This window comes from Dasypus novemcinctus, unplaced genomic scaffold (assembly GCF_030445035.2).
Source record: "Dasypus novemcinctus isolate mDasNov1 unplaced genomic scaffold, mDasNov1.1.hap2 scaffold_258, whole genome shotgun sequence".
NCBI classification, from domain to species: domain Eukaryota; kingdom Metazoa; phylum Chordata; class Mammalia; order Cingulata; family Dasypodidae; genus Dasypus; species Dasypus novemcinctus.
In genome coordinates, this window is record NW_026688224.1 from 46671 (window position 1) to 69899 (window position 23229).

The 23229-nt window shown below is 38.9% G+C and overlaps 1 long non-coding RNA gene across 3 annotated transcripts; it reads left to right on the forward strand.

Moving 5' to 3' along the window:
- The first annotated feature begins 2113 nt into the window (after positions 1–2113).
- On the forward strand, positions 2114–21960 carry LOC111759885 (uncharacterized). Of its 3 annotated transcripts, none has more exons than XR_009184796.1 (7): positions 2114–2207; positions 4650–4745; positions 10974–11229; positions 15337–15530; positions 17459–17525; positions 21544–21602; positions 21692–21960. It is a non-coding gene; the product is annotated as an uncharacterized lncRNA (long non-coding RNA). The 3 variants fall into 3 exon arrangements; XR_009184795.2 differs by lacking the exon at positions 2114–2207 and adding an exon at positions 4419–4561; XR_009184794.2 differs by lacking the exons at positions 2114–2207; positions 4650–4745; positions 10974–11229 and adding an exon at positions 12147–12412.
- Positions 21961–23229: the final 1269 nt, after the last annotated feature.

The window sequence follows — 23229 nt, forward strand, 5'->3', positions numbered from 1 at the left end:
TTTACATTATAATCAGTAATGAAGCTGTCATTTCTTAGAGCTTACTAAAAGAAGCAGTAGAGCATTATGACTCAGATTCCATACTCTGGAACTAAACCACATAAACTGAAATCCCACCTCTGCCACTTAATTAGTTGCATGACCTTGGGCAACATACTTAACCCTCTCATCAGTAAATTAAGAACCTATGTTATTCCCCATTTATCTTACCCATTGGCTCTTTTGCAGTTATTTTAGCATCTGGCCTTTATATACTTACTTACTCCGGAAAGGGATGCCATAGTCAAAAAAGAGAAAATGGGCCAAAACAGTGCTTCTGAATTTCAAAACAGGTTTTTAAAGCAAATGACAGAAAAGTATTGAAAGAAAAGGGCTTTGAGTTATCATAGGCTGCTCATTTTATGTTTTGCTTTGTTTAAAAGTCTAAGCTCTAAAGGTCTCAGGACTTAAAGAATTTTCTTCCCTTTGAAGAAAATATTGAGAATAGAAAAGAGGCAGGCTGGCACACTCCCAGACTTGATGGAGTACCCATGTTTGTTTATGTGGAGGGAAAAAGAGAGAAAGAAGACAATTTGGGCAATATGTCCTTTGTACCAGCCACTTGCATCCCAGGATAAGGGCTGGTAGGAAAGATAGAATGTCCAGTTACTGAAAACTGAGAGCCCTATGCTTGTCTTAGGAGGGAAGAATCATGCTTTTCTTGGCATCCAGCATAGTGTTTGAGCATCAGAAAACATGTGACTTCTGCAGTCACATGGGACGTTGTGCATGGTTTAATGCTTGTTGCCATCTTGAGATTCTTAATACATTTTCATATTGAACCAGGCCCCACAAATTATGTATCTGATCCTGTCTATGCAAAGGGGCCTGAAATAATTCTGAGCACCCAGCATATAAAGGAGACTAAAATATTATGATCATTTCCTCTACCCAGCAATGAGGGGAGTGAAGTGGTTGAGAGACATCAGACAGACCTGAAGAATCTTAATATTGGGGACAAGTATGCAGGACTGGCCTATACAGACTGAAAAGTAAAGATCAAGTGAAACAGGAAGATGCTCCAGCCTGATGCTTTGATACACTGTAAATCTCGTGGAACTCCTGGTCCCCTGGGGAAACACAGAAGGAAAACTGCAGTAGCCTCAGACTCTGTTTCCCATATGCTACCAAATAGGGGCTCAAAATAGAAATAGAAATATTATTAAAATATGACATATTTGCATGCATGAGGTATGAGCTGTGGTTTTACCCTAAAAATCCATAAATAAAAGTGTGGCTTATTTTTTTAAAAGGAAGAAGTGGTAAGAATTCATCAGTGAACAATAGCATGTATTTTCCTACCCTTTGAAATTGACTATTTCATGTTGCTTTGGAATGTCTTTAATGACAAAGCTAAGGACTGCTTCCTTTTATTCTCCTGCTCCTCCATTTTGCTTCTTCCACTCCTGAGCAGCTCACTCTATACTAGTTGAAAACTGCCTCCATAATACTCTAATCCCTTCCCCAAGATAAACAAAGCACCATTAGTAATCCAGGAGAAACAGCCCCAGCACTGACTGTTAATCTCTGTCCCCCTAGTTCCCTGAGGGCCTGTTGGAGGAGCTTCTGAATGCCAGAGCAGTAGAGTAAGCTCCATCTGATTCCAAGGTGAGGTCACCTTTCTTTGTCTGAGATCAAGCTGTTGCTTTCTTGGTTTGGATAATCTGACCATGTACATTATAGGTGATATGCACAAAATTATTGGAGAATGTCTTCAATGGGAGTCTATTACTAGCTGATTCCTGTTTCTAGAGTAAAATCACAGAGGCAGCATCAACTTATAAACTATATGGTATTAGGCACACCTAATGAGCAATATTTTTACCTTGCATTAAGAATTCTGTAGCTGGTAACCAAAATGGATTTGAGAGATGCATCAATGAGGAAAAACTCATTCCTTTTCCACAGGTGTCCCCTCACCGGTTTTGGCTTTCCTTTGTTTGACCATTCTTTCCTATCTGATATTCTAAAGTCAAGAAGAGGACAAAATCCTTCTGTTAGCATTACATAATAATTTGTAATTCTTACAGTGTATTCTTGTCTGTAATTTCAGCTGGCCTGAAAAGAAAGTGTCAATGGTAGGTGGGCTGAGGAAAAAAATCTACATGATAAGAAATGTGGGTCTTCTTGCTGGCTTCAGTCAAGAGCCCCCTGATTAAAACTCCCAGGTAGGAACAAGGATTTGGGTATGGGGAAGTAAATGGGTATTTCACGCAAGAACTAGAGTGATGTTTCTTGAATAGTTGGATTCTGTTTAGATGGCATGGGTTTGTGTTCATGTGAGTGTTGTGTGTGTATATGAGTATGTGCTGTGATTCTCAGTGTAATGAATGTGATTGCCAATGTGCCTGTGTGAGATCCTATGTCTGCTCTGTGCCTTCCTAGATTTCTCTCCTATAACCAGCACAATTACCTGTGCAATTCCATAATAATTTCCTCAAGGACATATACGTATGTCCACATTATCAAATTATATACTTCAAATAATATAGTTCATTGTAAGTCAAGTATGCCTCTAAACCTGGAAAATATCCCATAACAACCCAGGAAAATGTTCAAAGGACTCCAAGTGAAAATTCTGTTAAAAAATCACTGTCATTAGGATTTAATGAGAAGAATTCATTTAATACTGAATAGTATAGCCTGTGTAGAGCACTTTACTTACCCCTAATGGCACTTTCATTGACGATGATGAAAGAAAAGCAGCCCTATCTGTCCTTTTGAACATAGGAGAAAAGAGGCTTAGAATCCAAGTTAATTTTGCAGAAATGCAAAGTACCAAACAGGAAACTAGGCACTGAGATATTAGGTGGTTTGATACCAAAACACAATTTCATCATGCCTCTTCTGCCTGACAATCTCTAATCTTCTACTATGGCTTTGGCAACATTTGTCATTTTTAATTCTTGTTACTGAGCACCACACCACCAGGGCATCTGCAGCACAAGTACATGTCATCCATTTGTCAAAAGCCCAATTGCCATGTGTGTTAGTAACTATGATACAGACAATGCAGAGTGAACATATTCATCCTCACAAAACATCTCCTGGGAGGCTGCTCAGAGTCTGCCGCTGAACTCATCTAACCCATTGGGCTCTTCTAACATAGACCACATCCACAAGAGTCCAACTTTCAGGGTGATAAGCTTGGAGGCTTGTGCTGTAACAGTCCAGCAAAATGGGAAAGTGAGAGGTTGAGAAAGAATTCCATCCCCACTTCTCTTTCATTTGCATACTGTGTCCAAAGTCCTGTGGAAGGTCTCTGACTCCAGAGCTCAGGGAAGGTCTGAGAACCCGGGGTAAAGAGTTGAGGTGATCTTGGGTGGCCAGCCTGGTCTCAACTGGAAAAGGAAGGGTCTGGTGTGCCATTCTCCCAATTAAAGTTCTTGGTGATATCTGTGTTCCTAAACAATACCTCCAATTGGCTTGTGAATTGGAGGTATGACTCTACCAGCAGTGATGACGGTAACAATCCAAGTAGGTAACAATGCTCACGGAAGTATCCAATGAGAGAGAGTTCCTGGGAGCAGTTGCCATTACCCCTTCTGCATTGGAGATGGAGGAGAGGGGTGTGAAATCAGAAAGTAAAGGAAATATTTATTGAGATCTGCTTTGTTCTTTTCATATTTCAGTAAGATCATAGTAAGAGATCCTATAATGTCATGGTCAGGAAGACATGGACAAAGTGATTGCCTTCTTAGAGGGAAAGGGTGGACAGTCTTCCCTACATTTAGAGTATGTGAGGACTGGAAAAGGGATTGTGGAGACCTTAGACCAAACTTAGATGGTAAAGGTGAAGCAATCAAGGCCCAAGGAATACAATGTTGTGATAATTACAAAATTATGTGCTGGGATAAGGTCATAACCAGGCATGAACAATAGTTCAAGCTGTCCCCTCAACCCTAGCATTTTCCTTTCCTTTTACAAGGATGCCCCATCATGGTTACTGCCATGGTACATTCAGAAGCATTCTTCATCAAGTCAGATGATTCAGACACAGGGATGACAATCTGCATGTAATTCATGTCTTCTGTCTTTTTTCATCTATTCCTGCTCATAAACTTCTTTGAACCTCTCCCAACCTCTCCTCTTTTTATGATATTCATCTTGAAGGATTTGACCTCATCTAGGAAGTTGAGGTCATGGGTTTGAGAAGGTTTTTAACAACTTTCTACATCCTTTTCAACTGCTGTTTTAGCATTTCCATCATTTCCAAACCTACTATGCAGCATGCACAATCTCAAGTAAACCAGAATGTAACAGGACAGGAGCTGGGCTGGGAGTCAGGTGCCTTGGGCCACTCTTTCAGAGGGCACTTATGAATTTGGTTCTGGGCTGGACTCTCCCCTCATAGGTATGTTCCTGCAAATGGTATCTCTGGACAAGCAAGTTTTTTCTGTTCCTTACAGCTTACTACACTGTTTGAGGTGAAGGAGGAGTCTCTTTTCATAATTTCTCTTTTCCTGGAATATCCAGAAGGCATTGAAGAAATGAAAAGACAGAAAGAAGAGGAAAAGGAAATGTGAATGTGGAGTGAATAGGATGAAAAGGGAAGGGAATTAAGTTACACACATTACATTTCTTTCCTAACTTTCTCTTTGGCACTTCAGGAAAATCAGTAAAACTAAGGAGAACATTGGCATTGCCACAAATGAGGGTGAACATGGAGGTGGAGACAAGAACTGGCTGGTAAAAAATAAGCACAGGTAAGTAGAGTATATCCTCACAACCTCTTCTCAGGGAACAAAACCTCATTCCATACAAGCCACAGCCTCCAAAGGCACCTTAATTTGCAGGAGAGGGCACTAGCCCCTTTTAAGCCCTATGTGCACTCACACTGTGTTCTTTGTGATGATCACTCCTGTATTAGTTCAATACCTCAGCCCTGCTGAAGTGAAGTTTGCACTCATAATCCATTTACAGTCAACAAAAGCCTCTCCTGGTTATTAATGAGTCTGGCGAACAGGGTGGAGTGAACCTAAATGACACCAATTCAGGTCTCTGGCAAAAGGGTGAATTACGCTGTCTTAGTTTGCCAGGGCTGCTTTATCAATACTGGTAACCAGCTAGCTCAAACAGAGGAATTGATTGTCTCACAGTTTGAGATTAGAAGTCCAAAATCATGGTTTAGGTTGCACTGTGCTTTCTCTGAAGGTGGTGGCAGCTTGCCAGCAATCCATAACTGAACCTCTGCCTCCATCTCTTGGCCATCTGCCTCCTATCTCGTGTACCTGAATGTACCTAATTTTCTTCTTATAAGGTCTCCAGTCATATTAAATTAAGGCCCCCCTGATTAAAGTTGGACTCACATTCATTAGTATGACCTTTGACGTTCTTAGAAATGAGTTCACATTTGTAAGAGCGGAGGTTAGGACAAAAACATGACTTTATGGGCGGACCTGATTCAATCCATAATAAGGACAATGGCACTCTGGGGTCCCTCACAGGCAGGTAGGGTAGGTATTCTAGGCCAGTTTCCCTCTTAGGGGGAAATTTAAGTCCTGACTGGCAGTTGCCCAAGCCCTGAGGGTTCTCAGCCTCTGTAGGGTCCTCTTCAGATCCCTGCTCAGCTCATGCCACCTTTCCTCAAGCTGTGGTTCTTGAGAAGTTTTTTATGTACGTATAATTCATACAAACTGGAAAGAATGTCAATGAAGAGCTCACTTGGGATGAATGAAATGGGTAGAATTGCAAGTTATTTATGTTCCTTTTATTTTTTACTTTCATAACTAACTAAAGATAAACATAATGTTTACAGCATCTTGTTAAAAGGAGTGTCTTCTGTAATGTTTTCATGTTGGAATATACTAATGTAAGAAAACTTATGTTTTTAGTACTAGAGCCTAGCTGGTTTTTAACTGGAAAGCACAGGTAAGTTTTGGTGTGTTTTAAAATGAAACTAGTTTTCAGAGAGAAAAAGGAACCTGTCCAATAGTAATGTGAAGATGCAGTTGTGACTTGGACTGTGTAGGGGGCAGGGGTTGGGGAAGCAGGGTTATCACTTCCACACCTATTCTTCAGATATCCTGCTTCTCACTGGTAGGATATATAGGACTCTGCCTTTTCTTCCTGGAGTCCTACAGTCAGACTTACTCTTCAGGGAAGTCACTTCAAGGGTGGGTGCCGATCCAAGCAAACAGATTAAATCCCTTCAGTTGGATATTTACAGACACTGTGACACAGATGGTACCTTAAGCCGAGAGCAGCAATAGGAATTCAGTGTCATTTGGATCTGGTTCCTAGGTATTGGGGGCCAACTTTGCTTCTCCAGGGTCTATTGTACCTTCTGAGTCCCGCAACCTTCATCAGCAAAACACCTCCTCCATCCGTCTCTCTGTATCTGGTGATTCTACCCTGTGCTTTTATTGCAGACCCCACCATTGACAGCTACAAAGGCCTTAAGCTGGAGGCCCCAGCCTGAGCTTAGAAGAGCTATAGATTATATGGTGTTTAGAGATGCCTCTGTGCTTATCCTCTTCTACCCATACCCAAATAAATCAATTTCGTGACAATTTTGAATTTAGTTAGATAAATTTAGATTGAGTTTTAGAGAAACATTTTACATTTAATGTTAGATATTACTATATTAATCAATATTTTCTCCTACTAGTGTTTCTTAATTTGTCAAAAAAAATTAAACACATATTTAGATCAGCATGTTAAACAAAGTTAGAGCCAAATTAATTATAAAATTTGGTCTCCCTCCTGGCTCCCACCAAGGTCACTACTCTCTCATAGAATCCTCAATGTTTGATAGTTGAACAAGGAACTGAAAACTTAGTGCTTAACTTCCATCCTCAGGACAATGTCTTCCAGACATTTCATTTGCTGAAATCTGTTTACTCACCTGGAAGGGATCATGGCAATAACATCACCCTTGGTCTAGCAGGATAACTTCAAATTCACTGTCTTTTTTACTTTCTTTTCAGTCTTGCTGGGGATAAAACCATGATTCACATTTCCTTCCACAAAGACATTACCGTATTTTCACATAGCACAAATTATTTTTCTCAAAAATATTCATGAGATTCTAATGTTCTTTCCACAGTGCCACATGCTTTCCTCTAATAAATGGTTTTGTTTTCTTTAAACCATAGTAATTTCACTAAAATTTGCCTTATCTTTAGACCTTTTGTATCAATGCTCAGTGTGTAATTTTAATATGGAGCTTCAAATAATTCTTTCCAGAAAAAAATGGAGTAATAATTTTTAATAATTGCTACAAGTATTTGCCTTTAGTTTCTCATTCAAACACTGCAGTATTCATATATTGGCCTTTCTATGCTGATCTTAAACTTTTGACATTTTTTTCTCAAATCTTTTACATTACATTAAGTTTCTCTTAAGCAGTTTCTTCTTTTTAACTTCTCTTTCTATTTAGGTATAACCTTTTCACTGTTTCTTCTAGTTTATATGTAAATCATGAAATGATTTTTTCCCCCATTTTTTCTTATAATTCCCTGATTTCTATCCCTTCATTTTTCAGTTTTTTCCCTATTTCATTGATGATGTTCTTTCATGTACTGTTTCCTTTCATTAATGCTTTTACCTTCTTTTTGAGATGGTACATTTTACTACATAATGTATATCAAAATGAAGAGCATTTGTTCATGTGGTAGTGTTAGTCTGCCTTTATACCTGTATTGGAAATAACATCAATATTTTTTTGTTGGTATTTCATATGATTTTTTAAAAATTTGTAGATAGAAACAAGATTCAAAATAGCATTCCCAACAATACAGATCTGTCTCTGTAGAAATATTCTTTGAATTTAAAAATATATATAACAGCTTTCTTCCTGATATTTCTGGGTTCTCTACTTCTATCACTCTTAAATATGGGTCTTCACTATCATTACATCTATTGCACCTGTCATTGTCTATTTGTTTCTGCATCTGAGTAGTGAATATCTCCTTTGAATGTATGCTCTTGTCTTGATGTGGAACAGCTAGAACCCCTTTGCCAAAATCTACCCATTCCCTAAAAGATAAAGGTCTATATATTTCCAGAATCAATTATCTTTAAGGGTATTTTTAATTGTATGTCTTGAAATGTATTTCATTTTTGAATGACTTTGTTTGTATATATTTATATGCATTTTATTTCCACAATTATTAGATTTTGGTTTCTTATACTTATTTTATATTGAATTTTCTTTGTTCTGTATACATTATAGTTGAGTCATTAATTTCAGTACTATTTTCTTTTTAGTTTTAAATTAATCTATTTTCAAACATATTTGGCTTTAGCAATGGCAATTCATTTTTAAATAATATTTTAATTTATATTGTTCTGATACCTAATCACATAAGAAAAATGTTACGTATATCTGGACTACATATATAGCACCAAGTAGCTTTATAACTATCCTCAGGCACATACACCAACAACCCCCAAAGCAATCTATATATTTTCCATGGTCACCAAGGATTGTCCTTAATATCTGTCCTTGCTACATTAAAAGCACTATTTTAGAAATAAACTCTACAAACAAAAAAAGTCATTTAAAATGGTTTACAGAATATTAAAATTTAGGACCACGTAAAAATATTTCAGCTATATCATATCATGATCTCATTATGAACACCTGAATACATACACATTAACAAGAAAGATGCCATTCAAAATGATTAGAATGTTGGCCTCCTAAAATTAGCTAAAATTCCAGGACTTCAGAAATGCACTCCCAGACTTCCTGTACCCTGGGGATGTTCTACTGCTCACTGAGTGGATGGTCATTGGTGGAAGTCCTTCAACTCCATGAGCAGCTGCACTGCATCTACATACATTATAGCAACATGTCTTGCCCTGAAATCAGGAGCAAGATAAGTTGATGAACTTTCATCACTGCTATTCGACATTGTACTGAAGTTCTTGTTAGAGCAATCAGGCAAGAAAAAGAAATGAAAGGCATTGAAACTGGAAAGGAAGACGTAAAGCTATTTCTATAAACACAGATGGCCTGATCCTTTACAAACAAAATCCCAAAGAATCCACAAGAATAGGAATGGCACTAAAAAAGGCATTCAGCAAAATTGAAAGATACAAGATATACAAGGCAAAAGTCATTTTTGTTTCTATAATCCAGCATAGAACAATCTTAAATGGAACTTTTTAAAAATTCCAATCAAATAGCCTCTAATCAATAAAATATCTAAGAATTTAACCAGAATATATATACTGAAATTAGAAAACACTGCTGAGTGACACTGAAAACCTAATCAAATAGCAAGATGTTCATTGTTCATCGACTAAATACTGTTCTGATATCAATACCATGCAAAGGAAACTACAGATTAAATTCAAAATCAAAATTGAGTAGACTTTTTACAGAAATGGAAAAACTGGTCCTCAGATTCCCATGGAATCATTAAGTGGCTAAGCTAGCCAAGAGAGACTTGAAAGAGTTTCACAATGTAAACACGCTTATCAAAATATCACTCAAATTTACCCTATGTAATATACAAAAAGCTAGGAAAACCTGACCTATTCTTAAGGGAAAACTCAATCAATAGACACTGTCCTAAATTAACCACAGAAGGATTTATCAGACAAAATGGTTGTTCTGTCTATGCTCAATGAGATTAAGGTACATTCTCTGTAATTTTTTTATCCTTTTTGTTTTTAAAGATACATAGATCAGACAAAGTGTTACATTAGAAAATATAAGAGGCTCCCAAATACACTATTCCCCACCACCCCTACTCCTCCCACATCAACAACCTCTTTCATCAGCATGGAACATTCACTGCATTTGCTGTAAACATTTTGGAACACTACTATGCCACAAGGGATGCAGTTTACACTGTACAGCCTACACTCTCCCCCAGTCTATCCAGTGGGCCATGGCAGGACATACAGTGTCCTCCATCTGTCCCCATAATACCATTCAGGTCAACCCAAAATCCCAAAAATGTCTGCATATCACAACTCTTCTTCCATCTCCCTGCCCTCAGCAACCCCTGTTGCCACTGTATTGACATAAAGGATACAGTTTCTTCCAATGCTAGAATCACAATAGTTCTATAGTAGAATACCAGCAAATCCACTCCATTCCATACTCTCTTCCTCCATCTTGTGGACCCCAGGATGGCAAATGTCCACTCCAAGTATAAACTGAGAGGGGGCTTACAGCCCACATGGCTGATGGATTGTATTATCCCATTTGCAGTTGTAGACTCTCTTGGTACCCGGGGGTGGTGGTTGGCTATCCTCACCTCCCTCTTGGCTGACCTGGGTAAGTATGATGAACTGGAAAGTAGGTATTACTACTCTGCTGAGGCTCAGGGCCCAGCTGGAACACGGTCCAGAGACCCAAGCCTACTGAGCACACACCAGCCCCAACCACAGGTTCAGTGAAATTGACAGAAAAGGCATGTGTAGAGAGGTCACATCTCCATCCAACTCCATCAAAGGGTACTCTTTAATTGAATGGAAAGATAGGAGTTCTCAGCAGAGAAAAAGAAACAAAGAAAAGATATACATGACAACTTTTGATGTAAACATAAAGTTATAGAAAATAAAAAATATTCATTGAGCGATCTCAATTAGAGAAGACAAGTAAGGGATGAATGAATTGGTGAGATGGAATTTAGATGAATAGGAATGATATAATCTGAGAATAGAGAGTGAGTGAGAAAGAGAGAATTGATCCAAAACTGAGCCTCATGATCTGTGGGGCAATACAAAAAGTTTTAATATTCATTCAAAACACTGGGTTGAGCAGAAAGAGGCTGGTACCAATAAAAAGGTAAGGGGAAAAATGGCTGAACACTACTCTATGAAATATAGATCCAAGGGACTCAAAATCTCACCCTGATACATCATAATCAAACTGCTGAAAACTAAAGATAAAGAAAAAATCTTGAAAGGAGTCAGAAAATTTGACAATTTGTAGAAAAATAACAATTTGAAGGCCTTTGATTTCTCTTCAGAAAATATAGAGGCCATAAGAGTGAAAAACATCATTAAAGGGCAAAAGAAAAAACCCTCAACCAAGAATACTGCATTCATCAAAAGTTCCTTAAGGTTTAAAGGCAAAATAAAGACAGAAGGAGAGGATCGAAAAACAAGTGAATTCATCACCTGATGACTTGCTCTACAAAGATGGGAAAGGAACTTCAGGCTAAATGGAAATAATTTAAGAAGGAAGCTTTCAAATTCAGGAATAAAAGATGTGGATCAGGAATGGTGAGTATCTGGGGAGAAAGAATAACTGTTTTTCAACTGTTAAATTGTTAAATATATGAATGAATTTTGAAAAATTATAAAAATACAAAATGTTTGCAGAAGTTATACCCTAGACTGGGAACTCAGAAGACCACTTCAGCAAAGAAGGGGATTAAATGATTCCTATGGCTGTAAGGTGTCCACATGTTACTTGGATGGGTAAAACATTAATTCTTTTAGACTGTGATACCTGTATTATTCTCAGAGAAACCACTAAAAAAGAATTCCAAAGGAACTCCAGAAAAATTGTATAACCTAAATGGTCCTTTTTCTTAGAGATAGGAATAAAGTAGCTAAAACATCAGTATACAAGTTATTAAGTGAAAAATAACTCTCTTGGACAAATACCTATAAGCAGGATTGCTGGGTCCAATGGTAACTCCATTTCTCTTAACCTGTCCTTCTCCTCTTCATGGAGGGGACTCTTGATGCAGGAAAATGAAGCATTTCTGAGAACAGGGCTGTGTGTTTGGGTTCTCAAAGGATGTGGACATTTCAAAGCACAAATGATTCACTATGTCCCCTCTCTGTAAACCATAAATCATAATTTCTGCAGTGAGTTCAGAAAGAGCAGGAGTATGAAAATGCATTCAACATCACTAGTGATCAGTAAAATACATATTAGAACACAAAGTCTCACACCCATATCTTCCAGAAAGGGTACTCTTAGGATGAGAAAGACTTCAGCAGGGAATGTACAGACTCCACACTAAGAGAGTTGTTCAAATATTTAGTCAGGGAGATAATTGGGAACAGGGAGACTTCATTCATTAACTCACCAAACCTCAGTCAGGTAGGTGACTTTGCCAGTTGATGAGCATTAACTGTTGTTCCAGAGTAGTTGAGTTAAAGGTGAAGCTAATTCTTTGCATAGCTGTTATCTGGCAGTTGGTCTGGAATGTCTTAGGTTCTGAGCCAGTAGAGGAGCCAAGCAGACCACTGGTCACTTCAGGTGGTAGTCCAACCCCCAGGAAGACTCACATGAGGCAGAGTTTTGTGAAGATGCTGGGGGAGGAGGGCCAAAAATTTGGACATCCTTGGTACTTCAGAAAGCCTTTATGTGGGGGAAACTACCTCATATTTTGCATCAAGGATGGAAATGTAGAGACAGGAGGCTGGGTCAGGATATGTACTCTTCTTGTAGGTGAGTCACCTCCTCCAGGGCATCAATTCTACCCCTCAGGAACTCTGGGGCAAGAGGATTTTTCAAAGGAACTGTTTCAGTATACCATGGTTGACATGTCATATAACACATACTTGTTGGCTTAAAGGAGTTTATTGTTTCACAGATTTGGAGGCAGTGACACCCAGATTAGACTCAGTAAGGCCTGTGCCCTCAGTGCTTGCTTCTGCCTTTCCTCCCCACCATCCAGGGCAACACTGGGGTTATGGAGGTGAGGATTTCTGACTCCCCCTTTCCCCAGAATAGTCACACTAATATACAGACTCAGGATCCAGGGTAGGTCACTGTCTAGAATGCCTCTCCTTTACTTCCTTTCCCTGACAACTTGGAGCCATCTGGTTCTTTAGCAGCCCTGTTTTCAAGTGTTTCAAGGTTTGGTTTGGGTTTCTATCCCCATTATTTGTAATGCACTCCTAAGGGATTGGTAATAAACTTTTCTGAAAACAGTAACAACAACAACAACAAAAGACACCTTGGCTGTCTTTAATTCACAAGTGTTGTGAAGTAGTTTCCAATATTCCATGCTCTGGTCTTCCAGACAGATATTGTAGTATTTCACACTCAGTTTGGGCCTAGTCCTTTGGCAGAAGTTTTAACACAACATAAGAACAGTGTGACAACTTCACTATTATTTTGCCCCCAGTTTATCCAGTCTGCCTTTGCTGTCCATAAATATTTGTCAATTGGAGGGTAGAAAAAGGTCAGAACTCCACTGTGGGTATTGCTTTTGGAATTTAGGATGACTTTTTTCTCACAATAATTATACATTACAGTTATGAATTACCATATGAAGAAAAGTAACTGAGTAAACAAGTGAATAATAGGAAAAAGAACACTAGATATATCAATAAAATAATATGGATTGTGTCTCTAATTTGAGCCAGGACCATTACTTAATTCTGAGGGCAGCCGATGAGGCCAATGGTACTTGCTCTGTATTTCAGATCTGGAAATGAGACACAGACAATTTAGTAAATTTCCCAGTTGACAGGAAGCAGAGTCAGGAATCAGCCCTGAACATGTAATTCCAATGTCCATGTTCCCAATCACATTCATCTTCTGGCCTTGAACATCACAGTTGCTGTCAAAAACATGCTGGGTAAGGCATTAGAAAAGCATTTCAAGGCAAGTGTTCAGAAGCACATTCGACCTTTTTACTTTTACAGGTGTCATTAGCACTCAAAGTAGTTATTTCTCTATGCAACTTATACATACTATTTAAGAAACTTCAGATGACACAGCAAAGGGAATCAAAATCACAAGCTCACCACTGAAAAAAATACCAATGGTAATTTTTTTTTTTTTTTTTTTTTTAATGTACTGGGGTTGGGGATTAAACCTGAGACCTCATATGTGGGAAGCCAGTGCTTAACCACTGGACCACATCGGTTCCCCTGAGTTGGTTTCTTTTGTTTGATTTTGGTTGGTTGGTTTTTGTTTTGTTTTTTTTTTAGGAGGCACCGGGAACCAAACCTGGGACCTCCCATGTGGGAAGCAGGTGCTCAACTGCTTCAGCCACATCCATACTCCAATGCTAATATTTGAAAGTATTTCTTCTCTGATCTTCGAGCATTAAAACACACACACACACACACACACAAGATAAAGAACTCAGTTAACTATCTAACCTGAAGGACAATATAGTATACTGAATACCCCAAATACACTACAACTACAAACAACTTCTCAAGTCTTCTTTAAAGCCCCTTGCCTGGAAATACAAAGATGGGACATGATTTGGATTGCTACTTGAATCTGTGCTCCCCTAATTGCAACTCTAAGACCCTAAATCAATGCCTTTGTTGCCTTGCAGCTTAGTTTATTTCTCAGTTGACATTACATAGTGTTAGAAACAGGATTCTAAGTACCTACCAACCTGACTCTGGAGCTACTGTTGGATTTGAGCATGGTACAGGTAAAAGCCCCTTCAGCTCTGCCATCTCCCCAACAGCCCTGAATTCCTGTCTGAGTCCTCTTGGTTCTGAACATCCCTCTTTTTGGTTGAGGCTCTAGACCTTTTAGGGGTAACTTTTGAACTGACACTTTGAACTTTGGTTCTTATGGTTTAAGCTACTAACAGCAGTCCTGTTTGTATACTTGAACCTTTTTTCTTCTGGTTTGGCCTGGTGACATAAGGCCTTTCTGATGGCCTTTTTTTTTTTTTTTTTTTTTTTTTTTTTTTTTGGTATATAGGGAAAATTTGTTTGGCAAGTACTTGAATAGGACTTTTAAAATTCAGCTTTGATAATGAGCTCTTTTAAGTGGGGGATGACTCCCTAACAATCAATTTGGCTTTTGTGAGCAAGCAAATTACTTTTGGTCAGCACAGGATGGGCACCTAAACACTATTAGAATCTATTAGAATGTGTACCACCTTTTAAAGAGAGGCCTTGGCCTGATGGAGGAACCACCTAGTGACAGGGCAGATGAGGAGACCCCATCTAATTCCAAGGTAAGGTTGCCTCTTTCTTTGTCTGAGAAAATGTCACTTTACTTATTCCTTTCATTTTCAATTGAGTTCAGATATGAACATTCTGACCAAGTACATTATAGATGACATATAGAATTTCCTTATTTAGGGAGTATTCTATTATTGTTTCAAGTTGTTATTTACAAATAGCAACAGCAGGGAGTCAAGTATATGGGCTTTTTAAATGGCAGCAGTTTTTCCTTCTAAGAGTAAGAATTTTTTGTGCCAACCAAAATAGACATGAGAGATGCATTCTCTAGGAAAAGCTTGTGTCTTTCCATGTGTGTCTGCTACAGTTACTTATAGGATCTTTCACTCAACCACTGTTTCCCATCTGCACCAAAAGTGCAAAAGATCTGTGTCAATGCTACACAGCATGATCTGATCCTGAGTATTTTCTTTAATATAATTACAGGTGGCCTCAGGTACAAGAGAAAATGATATGCATTTTTGAACTTCAGAAAAAATCTAGATAATTAAAAAACCAGGGTGGAGCTGATGTAGCTCAGTGTTTGAGCACCTGCTTTTCATGTATGAAGTCCTGCGTTCAATCCCCAGGGACTGTGTGCTTGCTTTACTCTGAAGAGCCACCCTGATTCCAGCTTCCAGGTGAGAATGAGAAATGGGGATGTGATTATTTTCTAGTTAAGTGATGGCCATGTTCTACAGTCCTTGTAGGCAGCTGTGTTCCCTTTAGCTGGTGAGGGTTTGTGTACCAGGGCTGGAGATATCTATGTCAGAGTCTTTGAGATGAGATTGTGAAGGTGGGGGTGGAGAAACTATTTCCCACCTTTCCCACAATTGCCAGTGACAACTTCTCAAAAAATCCACTACCACACCCTTTACCTATACTTGCTCATTCAACCTTCAACACTACCATACTATGACTGTTTATTCCCACTCTTCCGATGAAGAACTGAGGTGCAGAGACAATTAGCCTACAATTTCAAACATGAGTGTCCCTGACCCTGATGCTATAGCCATAACCTAGCCCCATCACTTGGCCATGGGATGATTCTACACCGTGCCAGCAAGGGAAACTGATCATTTGTGTGTATTCCTGGATATATCAGACCTGCACAGATCCTACATCCTGTCCATCATTATAAGTCAACTCAGTGATCACATGACTCAGACCTGTTATTATTGCCGTTACTGCAGACTATGAATTGACATAGTGTGAAAAGCACTTAGAAATTCCACATGCCTGTTCAGCTCAGATTCTGAACGACTGCAAGCACAATCTGGTTTAACTAAGTCAGTCCTCCACACTACAGCCCAAACAGATAGGAATTGGGAGATATTAGCATATTTCTTGAGTCCTAGAAGTGCTTGGCACTGTTTGCTGCATGCCTTAGGGACAGTGACCAATAAGAACTCAAGTTATCATTTGGCTACTGATCTGGTGTATATCATCCTTGCTGCAACTTTTATAACTGCATTAGAGCCTTAGCACTCAACTCATGTCTCCCCTTAGTAATAAACTATCAAATTGGTGCCTGGATAGTATAAGGATGAACATCCAACACATTCAATGAATAAGCATTCAGGGTATAGAAAAGGAAGACTGGAAGGAAAAATACCACATGATTTATAGTGGTCAATTTTTAAATGACAGTATTTAAATATCTTCAAATCTTCTATAACTGAGTCTCTTCATGATAAAGGATTAAAAAAAAAACATAATGTTTTGCCTATCCAGTCCCACAATAAAATTTATAAATGTCTTTAAAACAATTACCCTATTATTAAACTTTGGAAAGCTAATAAAATGCTCGTGTACAAATAACAGCAAAATCCTGCAGAAACAGGTGCTGGACATTGTATGTCCTGCCATGGCCCACTGAGTGGACTGGGGGAGAGTGTAAACTACAATGTAAACCATTATCCATGTGGTGCAGCAGTGCTCCAAAATGTATGCACCAAATGCAATGAATGTCCCATGATGATGAAAGAGGTTGTTTATGTGGGAGGAGTGGGGTGAGGGGGATGGAGGGTAAATGGGGACCTCTTACATTTTTTTAATGTAACATTTTTTTAATAGAGGAAAAAATCCTATACAAAATATGAAAATGGGAAGCAGGTATAGCTCAGTTGTTGAGTGCCTGCCTCCCATGAATGAGGTCCAGAGTTAAATCCTTGGTACCTCCTTTAAAAAAAAAGAGAGATGACATATGTGGAACCATGAATACTGATGATTTTGTAACAGGACAAGGTGATAGTAGCATTTTAGTTGGACTTCAAAATGGCAGGAGGAATGATAATCCATCATTGAACAATGGCATGTATTTTGTAACTTTTTTGGATTATTTCACATTGCTTTCGGAGGTCATTAGCTACAAAGTCAAGGACTGCATCCCATTCTATTCCTGTACCTACATTTTGCTATCCTTTTTCCACTCGTCAGCAGCTCACACTATCCTTGTTAAATACCTGCCTCCATATTACTCTAATCCTTTGTCCATGTCGAGCAAAACTTCAGAGTACTCCAAGGGCACCAACTCCAATATACTGACTATTACTCTTTATCCTCCTAGCTCCCCAGAGGGCCTGCTGAAAGATCTGAGTGCCAGGGCAGTAGAGGAAGCCCCATCTAATTCCAAGGTAAGTTTCCCTTTAGAACCATTGCTTTCTGTATTTTTCTTTTTCCATTCAATTAAATATGACCATTACTTTACAGATGATATGTACAATTTCCTTGGTGGGGACTGTGTTCACTTGGCATCTGTTTTGACCTGCCAATCTCTGTTTCAAAAGGACAATCACAAATGGAAGCATTAGATTATAAAAGGAAGTTTTTCTTTAGCAGCCATATTTTCTTCTTGGATTAAGAATTTTTTAAATGCCAACCAAAATGGAGAGATACATAATACAGGAAAAGCTCATCATGCCTTTACAGGTGTCCCCTCACTTGCTTTTTGGTTTCCTTGACTTGGCTCTCTTTCCTACCTGGTTTTCAAAAGCCTTCTACAAACACAACACAGTAAGTTCTGATCATTATAGTGTTTTCTTTTCTGCAACTGCAGGTGGCTCCAAGAGCAAGCAACAATATTATGTATTCTCTCATCACACACTTGCTGAGGAAAAATCTAGATGATGAGCAATGAATATTCCTTGTTGGCTTTGTCTAGAGAGAACCTCTCCACAGAGAGAAGCTTCCTGATGTGTATGTATGATTCTCAATGTGCATGTGGAGAATGTGTGACCATGTGTGTTTTCCTAGATTTCTCTAACACTAAATAGTTGCTAATGTCAGCTTTCTGTGTAAAAAATGCCAGTTCATTTCTTCATGGGTATATGTCAAAATTTTATCACATTATATCCTTTAAATAGGTTCAGTTTATTTTATGCCAAGTATACCTCAGTAAACCAGGAAAATACCCCATTACCCTTCAGGAAAATGTTCGCAGGACTCTAAATGGATAAAATTGTATTAGAGAACACCTCTTACTAAGATTTAATTAATAAATCTTAATTTAGTAATATATCTCACCTCTTAGTAAGCCTTTATAGTCTGATCATGGCATTTTGATTGGTCATGATAAAAGAAAAGCAGCCATATCTGACTTTTTCAAAACGTATGAGATATGGAAGGATTGAGAGGTGAATGAATTTTCAAGTTTCACATCTAGAGAACAGGAAACCATATTGTGGAGATATTAAGTGATTTGACTCCAAATTCTATACACTTTGTTCACATCTTTTTGGCCTTATGGGATCTCAAATCGTCTATGAGTTTGGAACATTCATGATTTCAATTCTTATTACTGAGCACCACACCTTCAGGGCATCTGCAGCACAATGTAGTATTATCCATTTTTCAAAAGCCCAACAGCCATTTGTGCTAGTAGCTATGGCATGACAATACAGAAAGAACATATCCATCATCACACTACACTTTCCCAGGCAGCAGCTCTGAGCCTGCCATTGGTCTTTTCATTGAACTCATCTCATACAGAGTATTTCCAGAACAGTCAGAATTTCAGGGTGATAAGTTTGGAGGTAAGAGCTTTAATGGTCCATCAAAATGGGGGAAGTAAATAGTCAAAAGGGGATTCTTTCTCCATCTTGCTCATTTGCAAACCATTTATAATGTCTTATTGAAGGCCTCTGAAGCCACAGAGTCCAGGGATGGTCTAAGAAACTGTGGTGATCTCGGGTAGCCAGCAAGCCATCAAGTGGAGAAGGGACGGGTGTGCCACATTCTCCAAAAACTTTCTTGCAGATGTTTGTGTTCCTAAAGATTGGCTTGTGGATCAGAGATATGACTCCACCAGCAGTGATGAAAATGACAATCCAGGTAGGTAATATCACTCAAGATAGGATCCAATGAGAGTGGGTTATCAGAAACAGTCTGGTAACACTGCTTGCTACTTTAGCAACTGAAGAAGGGACTATGAACTCAGAAAGTAATGGAAATATACATGGAGGTCTGCTTTATTCTTTCTATATTTAATTACAATAGTAAGAAGTATTATGATCATGTTCTTTGAGCGTACTGTGTTTGCAATCATCTTTCCTTCCTATGCTATTTAAGAGTCACTTTCCCATAAGACCAATCATCAAAGCCTTTGTTTTTCTTTGGTTAGCAGCTCTTGGGAATAAAGCACAAGAGAGTGTAGTTGAGGTTTTGGTGTTGACCTACAATGGAGGGGATCTGGCAGGACACAAGCTCTCCCAGACTATCAACTAGACTTGGGACAAAGTTCTTCTACTGGGTGCCAGGTGGTGGCTGAGAATTAGGGCTTCTCCCTCTGTACTTAAAGGTCTGGTAGCACTTCATTAATGTTTTATCCTTTCTGACATAAAGAACATATGCTCTGGGCTTACTGCACATGCACCTGGGTGCTGGAAAGGTATCGAAAGAAACATATCCTTGAACATCCTTCTATTCTCTACTGCTCACACAAATCCAAAGTCCTGGGATTAGATTAAAACCTGAAATTGCTTCCATTTGAGAGGTTCATGTACAACTCTTTCTCCAACACATCCCAAAGCCTGGCTGGGTTTCTGGAGGCCTTGTGTGAATGGCCTGCCAGGCTTGCTTCACATATTGGCTCTTGTTGTCCCTGCTCCTCTCATATTATTCCCATATTATACTGCCACCTTCTTCGGTAAATCAATGGATCAATTAACCAATCCATTTTAAACCAGGGAGCAACTCTCAGAGGCATGGAGTTGAATCATGTCCTGTGGGTGATAGTGACCATTAATCCTATAAATCAGGTGATTGTCCTGAGACTGGTATGACCTTAGGTTCATGGAAGACACTTTGTCCTCACAGCATCCCTATAGGTTTCTGAACTGATTGGAGGGGTTGAATGTAAGATTAGAGGTAAAGTAACTTGTCTGTATTCACTTAGTCTGAAAGTGATATAATAAGGGATCTACAGGCCACTTAAATAAGTGGAATCTTTTGGGAATTCATCAAACCACTGAAGTACTAGCACTGATGGGTGCCTGGACAAGACTGAGGAAAGGTACATGGAGGGCCATGACTGTCAAGTGGGGAACAGGGCAGAGTTGACTGGTTAGAACACAAGACCTGATTCAACTTCATGCTTCTGATAGTTGCTCCCTGGTTAGAGTGGACTGGTTAATTGACTAATTGATATTTTGGAGAGGGTGGCAGCATAATAAGGGAACATTGATTGTTCTCCAGTGTTCCTGTATTATAGAACAATATGATTGGTGGAAACTGACAAGGAGAAAACAAATGGGCAGTAATACAGAGAGAGAAAAGAGCCAGGGAGGTAATGAAGGTGGTAAAAAGGAGAAGAAAGACAACATCATGTATAGAAAGACATGGAGAGTATTTGCCTTCTTAGAGGAACAAGAGGATACAGGCATTACTCACTAGCCACAGTTATAGTATTTGAGAGCTGGGAAAAGGACTCTGGAATCTTAGACCCACTTCTTCACAGCTGAGGTGAAGTGACTGAGGCCCTAGGAGAGGAGTGTGAAGGTGAGGACAGAATTGTGACCTGGGAGCAGACCACACCCTGTCATAACCAACAGGAGCTTGAGTTCTGCCCTCAACCCTAACTTTCCCATTTTCTTTCATAAGGTTGATAGATCACCATTCCTGCCCTGGTTACCAGGAGGCTTACTTCACAGTTTCTGAAGAAGTATCAGATACAGAGAACAACAATTTGCATGTAATTTCCTTCCTCTTTCTGTCTTTTTTGTAATCTCTCCCTTTCTTATTCATAACTCCTCTTTATAGCTTTTCTCCATTCTGTCTGTTCCTTATTTTATGATTCTTATCCTGAAGGAAGTGGTCTCATCCAGGAAGCTGAGGTCATGGGAACAACAATGTCTACAAATTTCTTCCATCCTCTTTACCTATTTTCTTAGCATTGCCCTGGTTTTAACATATGTGCATCACTGAATCAGCTTGCATAAGCCTGAATGGTCCAGGCAGGGAATCTGGGCTGGTTGTCAGAAGCTTTGGGCCACACCCAGTGGAAGGAGCACCTGTGAAGTTAGTTCTGGGGTGGGCACTCCCCTTGCAGGGTGTTCCTGCACATGTGCACATGGTCATCAAGTGGGTTCCTTTCCTTGTAGCTGTCTACACTGTTCAAGGAAGAGGAGTCTCTTTTCATAAATTCTCTTTTCCTAGAATACACTGAAGACACTGAAGAAATGGATGAAAAGGCAGGAAGAAGAGGAAGAGGAAATGTGAGTATGGAGTGGATAGGATGAAGAGAGGAAGGGAAACAAGTTCACGTCCATTCCATTGCTTTCCTAACCTTCTTTTGGCACTTTAGGAAAATCAGCAAAACTGAGGAGAAACTGAGGTTTCCAGTATTCTATGTGAACTTGGAGGTGGAAACATGAACTGGCTGGTCAAAGTAAATGCAGACAATTAATGATCCGAGGTGTCTTCTGGGTCCTGTTACCCACTTCAGAAAAACTCCTCCATCCACCTCTGTGCCTCCCCAGTGATCCTTACTACTGACAGCACAAAGACCTTGAGCTGGAGGCCTCAGCCTGAGTCTCAGAGGATCTAGAGATTACATGATGTTTGGAGACTGAAAGGGGATATAGTACCAAAGAAATGGAGATGCCTCAGTGCTCAGCCCCTTTTACCCAATTCCCTAATCAGCCAATTGAGGGAAAATTTATTTTTCAGTTTGAAAGATTTACACTGAGTTTTAGAAATAGGTTTGACATTTAATTTTAGATGTTAATACATTAAACAATATCTCTCCAACTACTTTTCATCATCCTTACCAATAAAATAAACACAGATAGATAAGCACCCTAAACAAACTTTGAATGAATGGACAAATAACTGTAAATTTAAGACTTAACATCTGTCCTACCAATGTCTTCTGGACATTTCATTTCCTGAAATCTGTTCCCTCACCTGAAAGGGATCATGGGAACAATATTACCCAACTTCAAGCCAGTGAAGTTGGCTTTCAGTGCTGTTTTCACTTTCATGTCAGTTTTGCTGTTTATAGCACCATGATTCACATTTCTTTCCACAAATATATTACTCCATTTTCTTCTGGCACAAAGTATTATCACAACTGATGATGAGATGCTATGTTCTTTTCATAATGTCACTTGCTCTACTCTAATGCTGAAAAGATTTCATTCTTCCTTTACACCCTAGTAATTTTACCTAGAATATGTTTTGATATTGGTCATTCTGTTTCAATACTCAGTGTAAGGTTTTATAATGCAGCTTCAAAGAATTTCTTTCCAGAAAAATAAAAAATTACAATTTTTAATATTTTTTCATGTCTTTGCTTTGGTTTTCTCATTCAGGCACTCCAGTTATTCATAGATCATACTTTATATGTCTGTCTTCAACTTCTGACTTTTTTTTCCTCATATTTGTCAAATACTCTTAATACTTGGCCATCCTACATTTAAAAGCACTATTCTAGAAATAACCTGTAGAAAAAAATTCCTTTAATTTGGTTTGCTGATTTTTAAAATGCCTATACACATAAAAACCTGTCATCTACATTATGCCATGATCTTATTACCCAGCATCTTGCCAACATGTAAACTGAAACCATAAAAATGTTGGACTCCTACAAATGGGCTTACACTGAGATTTGACAACTGCACTCCCAGGCTTCCTGTATGTGGGGACATTATGCTGCTCACTGAGTAGACAGCCATCTGTGGAAGTCATTGAGCCCTGATCACAGCTACATCTATAACACATTCTTGTGGTGTATCTCTTAAACAAATGACAAGAGCTACATCATTTAAGCCTCCTCCTTACACTTGAACTCCCCTGCTCTGTACAAGTGACTTGTTCCAGTATCTTCAGTAAAGTTTGGCT